Here is a 14,486-nt window from a genome sequence, read left to right as displayed (position 1 = left end):
AATCCTGGAGCATTGAGAGTCTGAAAACACAGTGGGTATGTCAGTCTCCCACTTCATCAGGAAGGCAGGTTTGTGATCCAGAGGAGGGGAAACCAGAAGCAAATAAAAGTCTGATGAGTGTCTGACCGGGCCGGACTAAGAACAGGCTCTCTCAAATCGTGTGAGGGATCGGTCAAATAATTTGGAATCAGGAAACAAAGAGACGAAGTGCGTGAGCTGAAGGAATCTCCATGGACCCAGTGGAGGGAGGTCCGGTGCATTAAGTAATTCTCTCTGAGTGTCCAGTGTCCAGCAGAGTGAAAATGCACTGCCCTGTGTCTGCCTGCTTCATGCCAGTGTATGAAGATCCCAGGAGAGAAGCCAGCAAGGAAGTCCGGATTACACAGAATTGGGAACGAGGAGGGAGAGATTGGTTCACTAGGGAATAGGGTCTTGAACAGGCTTGAAGCGTGGGCCCGATAGTGGGATGAGTTCTCAGGGCACCGTTAGGGCGTGAGTCCTGCGTTGTACCTTTTGTATTAAGTGTTAAATTTATTGTTATCCCCTGTATGTTTTATGGATCCATTGTCTTTTAAAGTGTGCTTAACTGTTTAACTGCTGGAGACAGTGAGTGCGTGCTTGGGAACCTACTGGCTCAGAACTCTGTGGGTTTTGGCAATCTGTATCTGGGGTGCATTGACTGTGTAGGGGTGTGATTTATGCAGGCGCACCTGCAGCATCCCAGAGCAAGCTGCTATATGTTTTGTGTTTGTCACTTGTACCCCAGGGTTGTCTTGTTTGTCCTGTCTACTGTGTTCTATGTGAAATGTAAAAAATGTGCCATTCCTTGAATATTTGCGCTTTCTACTGTTTGAATAATGCATACAACCTCATGGCGAATCACAGACCACTGGATTTGAAGAGAGGGTTTATAGTTCCCTGTTGGAAGTCACAGGTTCAGTCCAGTCCAAGTCTAGTTCAGAGTAGCTGTTGCAGCATTTCCATACATTTGCCCATTCGTGCGGAGCAGAGGGAGAACTCAGGAATCCAGCAGACACAGTCCAGCCTCTAGGAGGGAGTCTTCTTGTTCCAGGTTCATTTCAGAGGCAGCCCCTGAGATAGGGAAAAATTTGGTGCATCTCTGAGTATCCCAGTTTCATCCGGAGAAAGTTAGGGAGAAAGTTTGGTACATTTTCGAGAGACATCTGCTTCCGTGCCAGTAGGAGCAACAGAGGTACCTGACAGAAGTACTTCAGCTGAGCCTAGTTTTCAGGTACTAGGGCCTCTGTCAGAACACTTTACCCCGTTCATCCCCTATCTGCTGATATAGGTAGTGGTACGAGTGGAGGAGTAGGCAAAGTGTATTACTTCAGAGTCTGTGTCAGCCCTGGCAAAACCTCCTAAGATCAAGGCTTTGGGGAATGCAAACTGTATCTGTACCCATCTGCAAGCTTCTGGTGAATCTGTGAAGCTGTTTAATAAAAGAGTTCTTTGATGTATCCTGCAACACTGGACTCCTGAGTCATTACCTGCATACAACATCAAGAGCCCTTCTGAACACCACCGCATCAACTCAGCTAGGAGACGTTGCCTCTCCCAACTAAAAGTGCCCCGGGGGAAACAAGACACTATCTTCACCATCAAGTAGTGCTGCAGGACCCCCCTTGGCTGTGTAAAGCCCTGGAGAGGGATTGGGGTGATAGAGGAGCATTCCCGGCCTAGCAGGTAACACAGCCAGTGTTACTATTTCTGTCACTCCCTGGTCTCCTCTACTGGGTTGTACGCTGCAATTTTTGGCATAGTCGGCAGGATCAGACTCCCGTGTCCTTATCATAAACTACAGGCCACAGCGGAGAAAGATCCTAGAAAGAAAAAGAATCATCTCAGCAACTTGTGAGCTGATGCAGGGGTGAACCTACCTGTTTCGCCGCCCGAGGCGGACGACAGAAAGCTGCCTTCCCCCCCTGGGAGGAGGGGGCGAGGGGGAGCAGAGCGAAGGGGGCGTGACGGAGCGACGTTAGCAGGCAGAGAGCAGGCAGAGAGAGGACCTGATCTCTGCCTGGGCGTGAGGGGAGGCCGCTGGAGCAGCGGTTCCCCTTGAATCTTGAACGCTAGCTTGATGATCTCTTTAATCCAGCAGGCAATAGATGCTTTTCAGGCCTTCAGCCCCTTCTGATTGCTGGCTGTATTTACTAGAAGATGCTTGGATCTTCTAAAAGCTCTGGATTGGTCTATGTAGATTTGTAGACAACACACCACATCTAGCTTGTGTAACCTCTCTTCCTCAAAAGAGGAATGATCCGGAAAGAAGGTTGTTAGAACCACCAACTGAGATAAATTCTCCACAGAAGGCACCTTTGGCCTGAAGGTTGGAAGAAAGTGAAGCTGCACCCTATCTTCGAAAAACGAAGTATAGGGGTACTCAGATTAAAAGTCTTGCAGCTTGCCAACACTCTTTGCCGATGTAATGTAGAGGAGAAAAAACGGTTTTATACGTTAGATGTTTGAGATCTACATCTTCCAAAGGCTCGAATGGAGGTCCACAGAGAGAGGATAGGACTATTCCCAAGTCCCATTGTTATTTTATTTTAGATTATTAATATTCTTGTAGCGTACCCAAAAAATTTTTTATCATATAAACTCAGAGTAGGGGAGTATAACCTACCCAAAATGGGACGTATTAAAATATATCCTTTATTGGTTCAGTTAAAATACCCAAAGGAACAAACAAACAAAAAATTCCCCATTAAAAAAGAAAGAAAGGAAAGGAGAATGGACAGAGTAGTGTGTCTCTGAAATTGCTATGTCAATTGGACAGCATTCACACCTAGCAGCTACTAGAGAACCACAGTGAGCAATCTAATTTACTTGTATGGACTCTCACAACACTCCTGCACTTGTGTCCATATCATTAACACTTTGCTGTTCACTGGTATTGGTGTACTGCTAGGCTAGTCTTTGCTTTCTGATAGCTAATCCCTCCTTCTTAACCACTATTGTATTAACCCTTTTCTCATGCTAATAGTGCACTAAGTAACTTGTTTGTATAGCTGAGTAGGGAGAAGTTTACTGACTCACATATATCAGGGAATCATTCAACTAACAATAGGGCAAGCTAGACACTTATCTCGCCCATTCTACCACCTCAATCTGTCACCTGACCGGTTTCAATGTCCCTTTACTATCGGACACATCATCAGAGGTGTCATTTCTATTGTTTCTTTCTGACACTGGAGTATGCTTTTAATGTTTTCTCTCTTTGATGTATACAATGAACCGTTCCACTGTCTGTTGCAGTTGGATCTCCCTCCTTTCAAAATCACTGTTACTCGCAAACTTCCTGATACTCTCAATTTGCTCCTTCAAATCCTTAGCTGTTTTTTCGTACACATTTTTTTCCTCTTCAAGAAGGATGTTCATGAGTCTAAGGGAGGAAGTAACAGGGGTGAGCAGGGGTGATGACACCACAGTTGTGAGACATATTATTGAAAACCATGGGGGGGAAGTGTCCCATCTAACCTTTCAAGGCATTGAGAGGGTATTCCCCTCCTCTAGGGGAGGTGACCTTGACAAAAAACTCCTACAAAAAGAAGCGAGATGGATTTTCACATTAGATACGGTGAAACCTAAGGGGTTAAATGAGAACATCTCGTACGCGTGTTTTATCTAGGAGTTAATAGGCACTCCACAACAAATAGGATCTGTCAAGTTAAATGGAGTGATCTTGATGCATAAAGTTGAGCATTCTTGTCACTGAGGGATAAGAGCGATATAACGTATCGAGAGGGATGGCAATGCATCATTATGGGTGTCCTGGAATACAGTATGAAAGGGAGGTTGCGGACAAATGGTAATAATATTACTCTGAAACAACATGGATAGGTGTACACTGAGATAGGAGATCATGGAGTGATTTGTGATATATGCTGAGACACTCTCCCTCGCTTATGGAAGGCTCCTGAGGAGATAGAACGCCGTTCTTAGGCATTGCTGGAATATTCTTACCTGTAATCGATAGCCATGCTGGTTTGTTTGTTGTTACTCGCCAGTGTGGGCGGGACTTGGAGAGGTTTGGCCGTATGGCCTCTCTCTATTGGCCACCGGTCGGCACATGCTCATGGGATTAAGCCTCAGGTGAGGCAGAGATCAAGCTGGACCTTCAAGCTCCCTGATTGGTTAGAGCTTGGATGAGGGGCGGTCCCTGGGCTTTAAAAGACTGGGCTCCTAGTTCACTCGTGTGGCTGTTATCAATGCTGACGGGGGCTGGGGGCTATACTACAGAAAGTATCAATGGCCCCATCATCTGACAGGGGGGGAAAACGTCTAGATGGCAAATGGAGATCTGTGAAAGGGCCGTCACCTATTTCCCGTTGTCCCTCTTCCCATAAACCTCCCAAAATTTTTAGGGAGGGCAAATCAGCATTGATAACAGCCACACGAGTGAACTAGGAGCCCAGTCTTTTAAAGCCCAGGGACCGCCCCTCATCCAAGCTCTAACCAATCAGGGAGCTTGAAGGTCCAGCTTGATCTCTGCCTCACCTGAGGCTTAATCCCATGAGCATGTGCCGACCGGTGGCCAATAGAGAGAGGCAATACGGCCAAACCTCTCCAAGTCCCGCCCACACTGGCGAGTAACAACAAACAAACCAGCATGGCTATCGATTACAGGTAAGAATATTCCAGCAATGCCTAAGAACGGCGTTCTATCTCCTCAGGAGCCTTCCATAAGCGAGGGAGAGTGTCTCAGCATATATCACAAATCACTCCATGATCTCCTATCTCAGTGTACACCTATCCATGTTGTTTCAGAGTAATATTATTACCATTTGTCCGCAACCTCCCTTTCATACTGTATTCCAGTACAGTAAAAAAAGGGGTCTTTCATTTGTCCCTACACCTAGGTTTAGTGCCTTCAACTGGGTGAAGGACCTCAATCTATTCTGCAGAAAACTAAAGTGGCGGAAGTTTGAAAGGGTCTTTCATTTGTCCCTACACCTAGGTTTAGTGCCTTCAACTGGGTGAAGGACCTCAATCTATTCTGCAGAAAACTAAAGTGGCGGAAGTTTTTTGCGATGAATGATAAAAGGAAATGTGAAGAATTGGGGATACAGTTGGAGGATTTGCCCTCCCTAAAAATTTTGGGAGGTTTATGGGAAGAGGGACAACGGGAAATAGGTGACGGCCCTTTCACAGATCTCCATTTGCCATCTAGACGTTTTCCCCCCCTGTCAGATGATGGGGCCATTGATACTTTCTGTAGTATAGCCCCCAGCCCCCGTCAGCATTGATAACAGCCACACGAGTGAACTAGGAGCCCAGTCTTTTAAAGCCCAGGGACCGCCCCTCATCCAAGCTCTAACCAATCAGGGAGCTTGAAGGTCCAGCTTGATCTCTGCCTCACCTGAGGCTTAATCCCATGAGCATGTGCCGACCGGTGGCCAATAGAGAGAGGCCATACGGCCAAACCTCTCCAAGTCCCGCCCACACTGGCGAGTAACAACAAACAAACCAGCATGGCTATCGATTACAGGTAAGAATATTCCAGCAATGCCTAAGAACGGCGTTCTATCTCCTCAGGAGCCTTCCATAAGTGAGGGAGAGTGTCTCAGCATATATCACAAATCACTCCATGATCTCCTATCTCAGTGTACACCTATCCATGTTGTTTCAGAGTAATATTATTACCATTTGTCCGCAACCTCCCTTTCATACTGTATTCCAGGACACCCATAATGATGCATTGCCATCCCTCTCGATACGTTATATCGCTCTTATCCCTCAGTGACAAGAATGCTCAACTTTATGCATCAAGATCACTCCATTTAACTTGACAGATCCTATTTGTTGTGGAGTGCCTATTAACTCCTAGATAAAACACGCGTACGAGATGTTCTCATTTAACCCCTTAGGTTTCACCGTATCTAATGTGAAAATCCATCTCGCTTCTTTTTGTAGGAGTTTTTTGTCAAGGTCACCTCCCCTAGAGGAGGGGAATACCCTCTCAATGCCTTGAAAGGTTAGATGGGACACTTCCCCCCATGGTTTTCAATAATATGTCTCACAACTGTGGTGTCATCACCCCTGCTCACCCCTGTTACTTCCTCCCTTAGACTCATGAACATCCTTCTTGAAGAGGAAAAAAATGTGTACGAAAAAACAGCTAAGGATTTGAAGGAGCAAATTGAGAGTATCAGGAAGTTTGCGAGTAACAGTGATTTTGAAAGGAGGGAGATCCAACTGCAACAGACAGTGGAACGGTTCATTGTATACATCAAAGAGAGAAAACATTATCAGTTCAAAAGGGATTTGGAGGATTTTAAGGAAGGTAGAATTTTTGATTATACATCTAAGGGAGCAGGTAGGAAAGATCAGGAAATTGAACCATCTTCCTCTGAGTGTGAGGGATCTGAGAGTGAACGTTCAAGGTCCAGAGGTCGGAGGGGTAGACAGCGCCAGGGAGGACGGGGATTCAATCAACAGGCTCAGTTTGAATCAAGTGTGAATAGTTCTCGACAGGGTCGGAGTAGGGGAGGAAAAACTGGAAATAAAGGGGGTTTTTTAGCTCAAGACCCACCGATTTCAGATTACTTTCTACGAAATCGCAAGTGAAGTGGCCGAGTATGTGTAAAAAGGATGAGATGCAAATTATAAATCTGTCAGATAGAGTCCTTTTACCGGAGGAGGAATCTTTATTGAAAAAGGGTCTTTCATTTGTCCCTACACCTAGGTTTAGTGCCTTCAACTGGGTGAAGGACCTCAATCTATTCTGCAGAAAACTAAAGTGGCGGAAGTTTTTTGCGATGAATGATAAAAGGAAATGTGAAGAATTGGGGATACAGTTGGAGGATTTGCCCTCCCTAAAAATTTTGGGAGGTTTATGGGAAGAGGGACAACGGGAAATAGGTGACGGCCCTTTCACAGATCTCCATTTGCCATCTAGACGTTTTCCCCCCCTGTCAGATGATGGGGCCATTGATACTTTCTGTAGGGTGGTGACTGAGAGGTTAAAACGGATTGCTGGTAGAAATTTTAGAGGTCAATCGAACCTCACTAGACAAGAACTTACCCTGCTGGAGGGTTTGGAGAAAGATCAGGGAATTGTCATAAAACCTTCTGACAAGGGGGGGAATTTAGTGATCATGAAAAGAGAAGATTATGTGAAAATGTGCCGCACGATTCTAGACAACCCCTCCTGTTACGAAATTTTACGTTCAGACCCTACTGACCAATACATCTCGGAACTAAAACAGATATTGAATTCAGCTAAAGAGTGATCTGATAAGTGAAAGTGAATATTTATTCATGCTACCAACAAACCCTGTACGACCTACTTTTTATGCCCTGCCGAAGGTCCATAAAGGCATTTCGCCTTTAAAAGGACGTCCCATCGTGGCGGGTATCAACAGTTTAACCCAGAATGTGTCTTTATATATTGATGAAATCCTTCGTCCATTTGTCACGGCCCTGCCTTCCTACGTAAAGGACACCACTGATGTCCTGAGAAGGTTGGAGGACGTGGTGGTCCCTGGGGATGCTTTTTTGGCGTCATTGGACGTGGAGGCCCTCTACAGCTCCATACCCCATTCCCAGGGGTGTGGGGCTGTAGGGGGTTACCTGGAGACAAGAGGTACCTTCTTTTCCCAACACAATAAATTTGTTATGGATCTTTTGAACTTTGTCCTCACGCACAATACCTTCATGTACGACCGCCTCTTCTTCCACCAGCTGCAAGGCGTGGCGATGGGGAGCCCCTGTGCCCCTACGTTTGCCAATATCTACTTGGGCTGGTGGGAGAAGGAGGTGGTCTTCTCGGACGCTATGGAACACTGGGGATCCAGTATCATTTTATGGATCCGTTTTATCGACGATGTACTAATACTATGGGGAGGTACAAAAGCTTCCTTTTTTGAATTCATCGAATTATTAAACGTTAATTCTATGGGTCTATTTTTTACGTCCGAAATTCATGAGGAGGTTATTACATTCCTGGACTTAAAGATTAGGAAATCTCCCTCTGGCCAGTTGTCCACATCCATTTTTCGCAAACCAACAGCGACGAATGCCCTTTTGGAGTGGGACAGTTGGCATCCGCATGCATTGAGAAAAGGGATTCCTAAAGGGCAGTTTCTGCGTTTACGCAGAAACTGCTCTATATTGGCAGACTATCAGACTGCAGCTTTAGACCTTAGGCAAAGATTCCATCGTAGGGGTTACCCTGATGGGATCTTGAAAAAAGCCCACCAACATGCCCTATCCCGAACACGTAATGACCTATTAATAAACAAGGTGAAAAAAGATGACGGTCAAATGCGAATTATTGGCACTTTTGATGAGGCACACCACATGGTACGAAATGTGATCCAGGAGGCCTGGGAAATTCTTTTGGTTGACCCAGATATAGGCCCCCAGTTAAGCCCCCGACCATTGATCACTTATAGACGAGGGACAAATTTAAGGGACAAGTTGGTGCACAGCCACCTGGCACCTACTGATACAACAACTTGGTTGGATAAAAAGGCAGGGGACCTTGTAGGAACTTATCGATGTGGCTTTCCAGTGCGTGCCCGTTTATGAATCGCAGTAAGAGCTACGAAAGTACGGCTAATGGACGTCAGTTTCAGAATAGGTCTTTCATAAATTGTAAGACAGCGGGTGTTGTGTATTTGATCACCTGCTCCTGCGGAGTACAGTATGTGGGAAAAACCACCAGAGAGCTCCGCAGGAGGGTTAGAGAGCATGTTACAGGTGTGAGCAGGGGTGATGACACCACAGTTGTGAGACATATTATTGAAAACCATGGGGGGGAAGTGTCCCATCTAACCTTTCAAGGCATTGAGAGGGTATTCCCCTCCTCTAGGGGAGGTGACCTTGACAAAAAACTCCTACAAAAAGAAGCGAGATGGATTTTCACATTAGATACGGTGAAACCTAAGGGGTTAAATGAGAACATCTCGTACGCGTGTTTTATCTAGGAGTTAATAGGCACTCCACAACAAATAGGATCTGTCAAGTTAAATGGAGTGATCTTGATGCATAAAGTTGAGCATTCTTGTCACTGAGGGATAAGAGCGATATAACGTATCGAGAGGGATGGCAATGCATCATTATGGGTGTCCTGGAATACAGTATGAAAGGGAGGTTGCGGACAAATGGTAATAATATTACTCTGAAACAACATGGATAGGTGTACACTGAGATAGGAGATCACGGAGTGATTTGTGATATATGCTGAGACACTCTCCCTCGCTTATGGAAGGCTCCTGAGGAGATAGAACGCCGTTCTTAGGCATTGCTGGAATATTCTTACCTGTAATCGATAGCCATGCTGGTTTGTTTGTTGTTACTCGCCAGTGTGGGCGGGACTTGGAGAGGTTTGGCCGTATGGCCTCTCTCTATTGGCCACCGGTCGGCACATGCTCATGGGATTAAGCCTCAGGTGAGGCAGAGATCAAGCTGGACCTTCAAGCTCCCTGATTGGTTAGAGCTTGGATGAGGGGCGGTCCCTGGGCTTTAAAAGACTGGGCTCCTAGTTCACTCGCGTGGCTGTTATCAATGCTGACGGGGGCTGGGGGCTGGGGGCTGGGGGCTGGGGGCTAGGGGCTAGGGGCTAGGGGCTATACTGAATATACAAAGCATACGCCAGTGTCAGAAAGAAACAATAGAAATGACACCTCTGATGATGTGTCCGATAGTAAAGGGACATTGAAACCGGTCAGGTGACAGATTGAGGTGGTAGAATGGGCGAGATAAGTGTCTAGCTTGCCCTATTGTTAGTTGAATGATTCCCTGATATATGTGAGTCAGTAAACTTCTCCCTACTCAGCTATACAAACAAGTTACTTAGTGCACTATTAGCATGAGAAAAGGGTTAATACAATAGTGGTTAAGAAGGAGGGATTAGCTATCAGAAAGCAAAGACTAGCCTAGCAGTACACCGATACCAGTGAACAGCAAAGTGTTAATGATATGGACACAAGTGCAGGAGTGTTGTGAGAGTCCATACAAGTAAATTAGATTGCTCACTGTGGTTCTCTAGTAGCTGCTAGGTGTGAATGCTGTCCAATTGACATAGCAATTTCAGAGACACACTACTCTGTCCATTCTCCTTTCCTTTCTTTCTTTTTTAATGGGGAATTTTTTGTTTGTTTGTTCCTTTGGGTATTTTAACTGAACCAATAAAGGATATATTTTAATACGTCCCATTTTGGGTAGGTTATACTCCCCTACTCTGAGTTTATACAAGTCCCATTGTTGTGCCAGGCGGCCACTGCAGGCCTAATAATTGCAGCACCTCTTAGAAATGCACTTATTACTAAGTGCTGAGATAACCACCTCCCCAGATAGGCGGAAAGGGTGGCCACATATACCTTTAAAGTGGCGGGAGATAGCCCTTTATCTAGGCCATTCTATAGGAAGTCCAAGATCACCGGCACCGGGGGATCAATGGAACTCAAGTTGTGGTCCTGACACCACCTCTTGAAGAGTTTTACAATTCTTCCATAAGATCTGTTGGTGGACTCAGCCCTGGCAAAGGCGAGCGTCCTCAGAATGGCCTTAGACAGTCCTCTATTCCCTAATAGGGACTATTCAACCTCCAGGCTGTCAGGTTCTGGGAGGGGGGAAGTCTCCAATAAATGCCTCTGCGCATTTCCATGAGCTGCGCAAACCTGGGATTATTAGGATTGCAGATACCTGGTCCTGTCTGAGTTTCATCAATGCTCTTGGTATCATGGAAACTGGAGGGAATATGAAGACCAGCCTGAACCTCCATGGGATGGACAGGGCATCCACTACCAAGGGATTGTCCTGCCTGTAAAGGGAACAGAATGTCTCTACCTTGGCGTTGAGTCAGGTCGCCATCAGATCCACTTCTGGGAGACCTCACCTCCCGACGATCTGTTGGATTACGTCTGGATTGAGGGACCATTCTCCTGATGTGGTAATACTCCAACTCAACTGATCCGCTACTATGTTTAGGGAGCCTCTGATGTGAACAGTGGATAGGTGGGACAGGTTTTTCTCTGCGCACGTGCAAATCATCCTGGAGACTTTTAACAGAGCTGGAGATCTGGTTCCTCCTTGCTTGTTCAGGTATGACACTGTGGTCATGTTGTCTGACCGTACCTTGATCGCCTTTCCTTTGATGAGCGGGGCAAGATGTAGTAAGGCAAGGTAAACAGCTCTGAGCTCCTTATAATTGAATGATGTCCCGACCACTGATTTGTTCCAACATCCCTGGACTGTCCTGGCATCCAGATGAGCTCCCCATCCTGTCTGGGATGCATTTGTCGTCAGCAGGGTCCAAACTGTTTGGACCGAGGACATTCCGTCTTTCAGGTGTATCCACCCTCTGAGGGAAAGACAGGTACTGGGAGAAAGGCAGATCTTTTTGTCCAGGGCCCGTGATGATCTGTTCCAATCCGTCAACTCTTCCATCTGGAGGGGACATAAATAACATAAAGCCCAGGGGACCGCCAGGTCCGAGGATGACATTAAACCGAGGGATTTCATCGCCGGCCTGATGGAGACATGGCGGAACTTGTATAGGAAGCGGGCGGCCCGTACAATTCTTTGTTTTCTTGGAACAGTTACAGAGATCTGCAGTTTTGTGAAATCTAGGAGGAACCCCAAGAATTTTCTCTGAGTTGAAGGCACAACTTCCAATTTCTCCCAATTTATCAGCCATCCTAACCTCTGGAGCAAGGAAATGGCTGTCTAAAGATGTTGGAGAAGAACCAGGCTGGACCGAGCTTTGATGAGCCAGTCGTCGATGTAAGAGAAGATAAATAGACCTTGTAGTCTTAAGGCAGCAGCAACTGGGGCCACGACTTTTGTGAACACAAAAGGGGCGGACAATATGCCGAAGGGATGGGCGGTGAATTGATAGTGCTCCCGGTGACCAGATATTCCCACAGTGTGGGGAAAAAATGGGAATGTGCAGGTAGGCATCCTTTGAATCCAGTGTAACCATAACATCTCCTTGTTGAAGGAACGAGGTTACTGAGGTTACCAATTCCATTCTGAAATGCTTTCTTCTTATGAAGCGATTTGGAAATCTCAAATCGATGATCATCCTCCAGTCGCTGGTAGCCTTTGGAACTAGAAAGAACGGGGAATAGACCCCTAATCCGCTTCCAAAAGGGAAACTCTTTCCAGGGCCCCTTTTTTGCCATATTCTGTGATGGAGTCTTCCAGGATGCATTGACGATCTGGAGGGAGAGAATGGGTAACCACAAACCCCTCGCGGGGAGGCCGGATTAATTCTATGGCGTAGCCCCACTTTATTACCTGCAAAACCCAAAGATCCTGGATAGAATCCTTCCAGGCCGCAAAAAATTGGGAAAGGTGGCCTCCCACGGGTACCTTGGTCACTGGGAGCAGCGTCCCATCAAAAATTGGGCTTCTTATTATTATCACCCCTAGAAGAGCCATGACCAGAGCCACAGGCCTGGTAACGGGAACAACATAGTCCTTGGGGTCTGCTTTGAGAACCTCCTGCCTCTGCCAACACCTGAGGGTCTGTGCCTGCCTCTAGATCCCTGAGGAAGGAACTTACCTTTAGTGTCTGCCAATCCTTCCATAAGTTCAAGGCCTCTACCAAAAAAGCCTACCTGGCTCAAAGGAACAGATGGAGGCCTTGGAAGGGAGATCCACCTGCCATGGCTTGAGCCATAAAGGCCTTTTGGCAGCTGTGGAGAGCGCCATGGATTTTGAGGCTAGATGAAGCTACTGGCAGGAGGATTCACCCAGAAAATCTGCTGCCTGGAACAAAGATCGCATGGAAGCAATCATGTCATCTCTGCCAATCCCAGTATCGATGTCCTGTTCCAAACGAGAGAGCTGGTCCCTTAGGGTATTGGCCACTTCATAGGATGTGATCGAGACAGAAGCTTGAGCAGCTGCAGCTGAGTACTTCCTGAGTGTGGAGTCCGCTCTCCGGTCTAATGGATCTCGGAGGTTCGAGCCATCTTCAACCGGGACCACAGTGCGGTGCAATAGTTTGGCCACTGCAAGGTCCACTTTGGGGACCGCTCCCCACCTGTCAAGATGCACAGGTGATACAGGGTACAGCATCTTGATCTGACGAAGGTGGTGGAATTTCTCATTGTACTTCCACTCAAGCTCCAGCTGCTTGGCCAGAGCAGCGTCCACATGGAAAACCCTGTGTCTTCCAGAGTTGTACATGGAGGCTTCCCCATCAACATCCTGGCTCCTCGGCCAGATGGACTTCAGCAGCCTAGGGAGCTTATCCACCGGGAACATAGGTCTGCTGGAACTTTCAGATTCAGCCTCTTCCGAGGAGAGATCATCAGCAACCTGCAGGTTTTCAACAGACGTCAGAGAAACTGACTGCCTATCAAGCCACTGCTTTTTAGAGAGCTGTGATATGAAGCTCCTAATCTCGAAAAATGGACCAGTTCAAATTCCACAAACAATGTAGGTGAAATGAAAGAAATCCGCGCTTACCGACTGGTAAGCGCGGATTTCTTTCATTTCACCTACATTGTTTGTGGAATTTGAACTGGTCCATTTTTCGAGATTTTATGCACGCCTAGTGCGGTTGTAATCTGCTGCTTCTGGCTTTGGTACGGATTTGTGTATGGGGCTGTTTGAGTGCTGTGATCATATCACAGCACCCTCAGGTGATTACAGTCTCATTATAAATTCTATTGCACTGTATCACCAAAGGTAATGCACCAGGTGCCGCGCGGTGCTTTTTTGTGTTTTTTTGTAGTTATGAAGCTCCTAATGTTCTTGAGCAAGTCCTCCTAGAGAGACACAAAGAGGAATGCTAAGCTATAGGCCCAAAGCCCAAGGCCTCAGCAAAACCAGGACTCGCCATGAACTCTTTCACCCACACGACTACCTCGTGGGTAGAGTGCTCCTCTTCCAGAGGGCCACGGCAGGAGCAGCATCTGGTATAATCATAGCCTGAAATAAAAAACAGACTTAGGCTGGAAGGCTTCCCGGATTTAAGAAAGGGTGAAGACTTTTGCCTACCATCAAGAAGGGGAACTTCACACCCCAAACATGCCAAATGTTTCCTTTTAGCTGGACCCTTCCTAAGTCCTGTGAGCCCCAGGAGGGGTAGTGGATGAGGACATCTGAAGAAATACAATCAGCCTTAGACTGACAAAAAAATTTGATTTTCCAATTAAACATCATATACTCCACTAATCTCACCAGCGGTCAGCAGTGAAAGGATAAACACACTTCCAGTGAGATAATAAATGCAGTTAGAACCTGACAAAGGTAGAAAAAATGATCAGATGCCACTTACCTGACTAGAAGCAGGACTCAGTTACAAACTCACCAGAAAACCTCATTTCCTTTAGATAAGGATACAAAGCTTTTTCCAATAGAAAAACTGCAAATCCAGCGTAAGTAGTGCACACTTTTTTAAGACACAAGCGCCTTGAACCTGGCCTCGGCAGGTTTTGAACCCACAACGTTGTGACCACAAGGCTGTAGCTCTAACCATCAAGCCACAGAGTCACTGCACTACA

This window comes from Leptodactylus fuscus, chromosome 2 (genome assembly GCF_031893055.1).
Source record: "Leptodactylus fuscus isolate aLepFus1 chromosome 2, aLepFus1.hap2, whole genome shotgun sequence".
NCBI lineage: Eukaryota > Metazoa > Chordata > Amphibia > Anura > Leptodactylidae > Leptodactylus > Leptodactylus fuscus.
The sequence above is the reverse complement of the archived record's forward strand: the minus strand, read 5'-3'. Positions refer to the sequence as shown.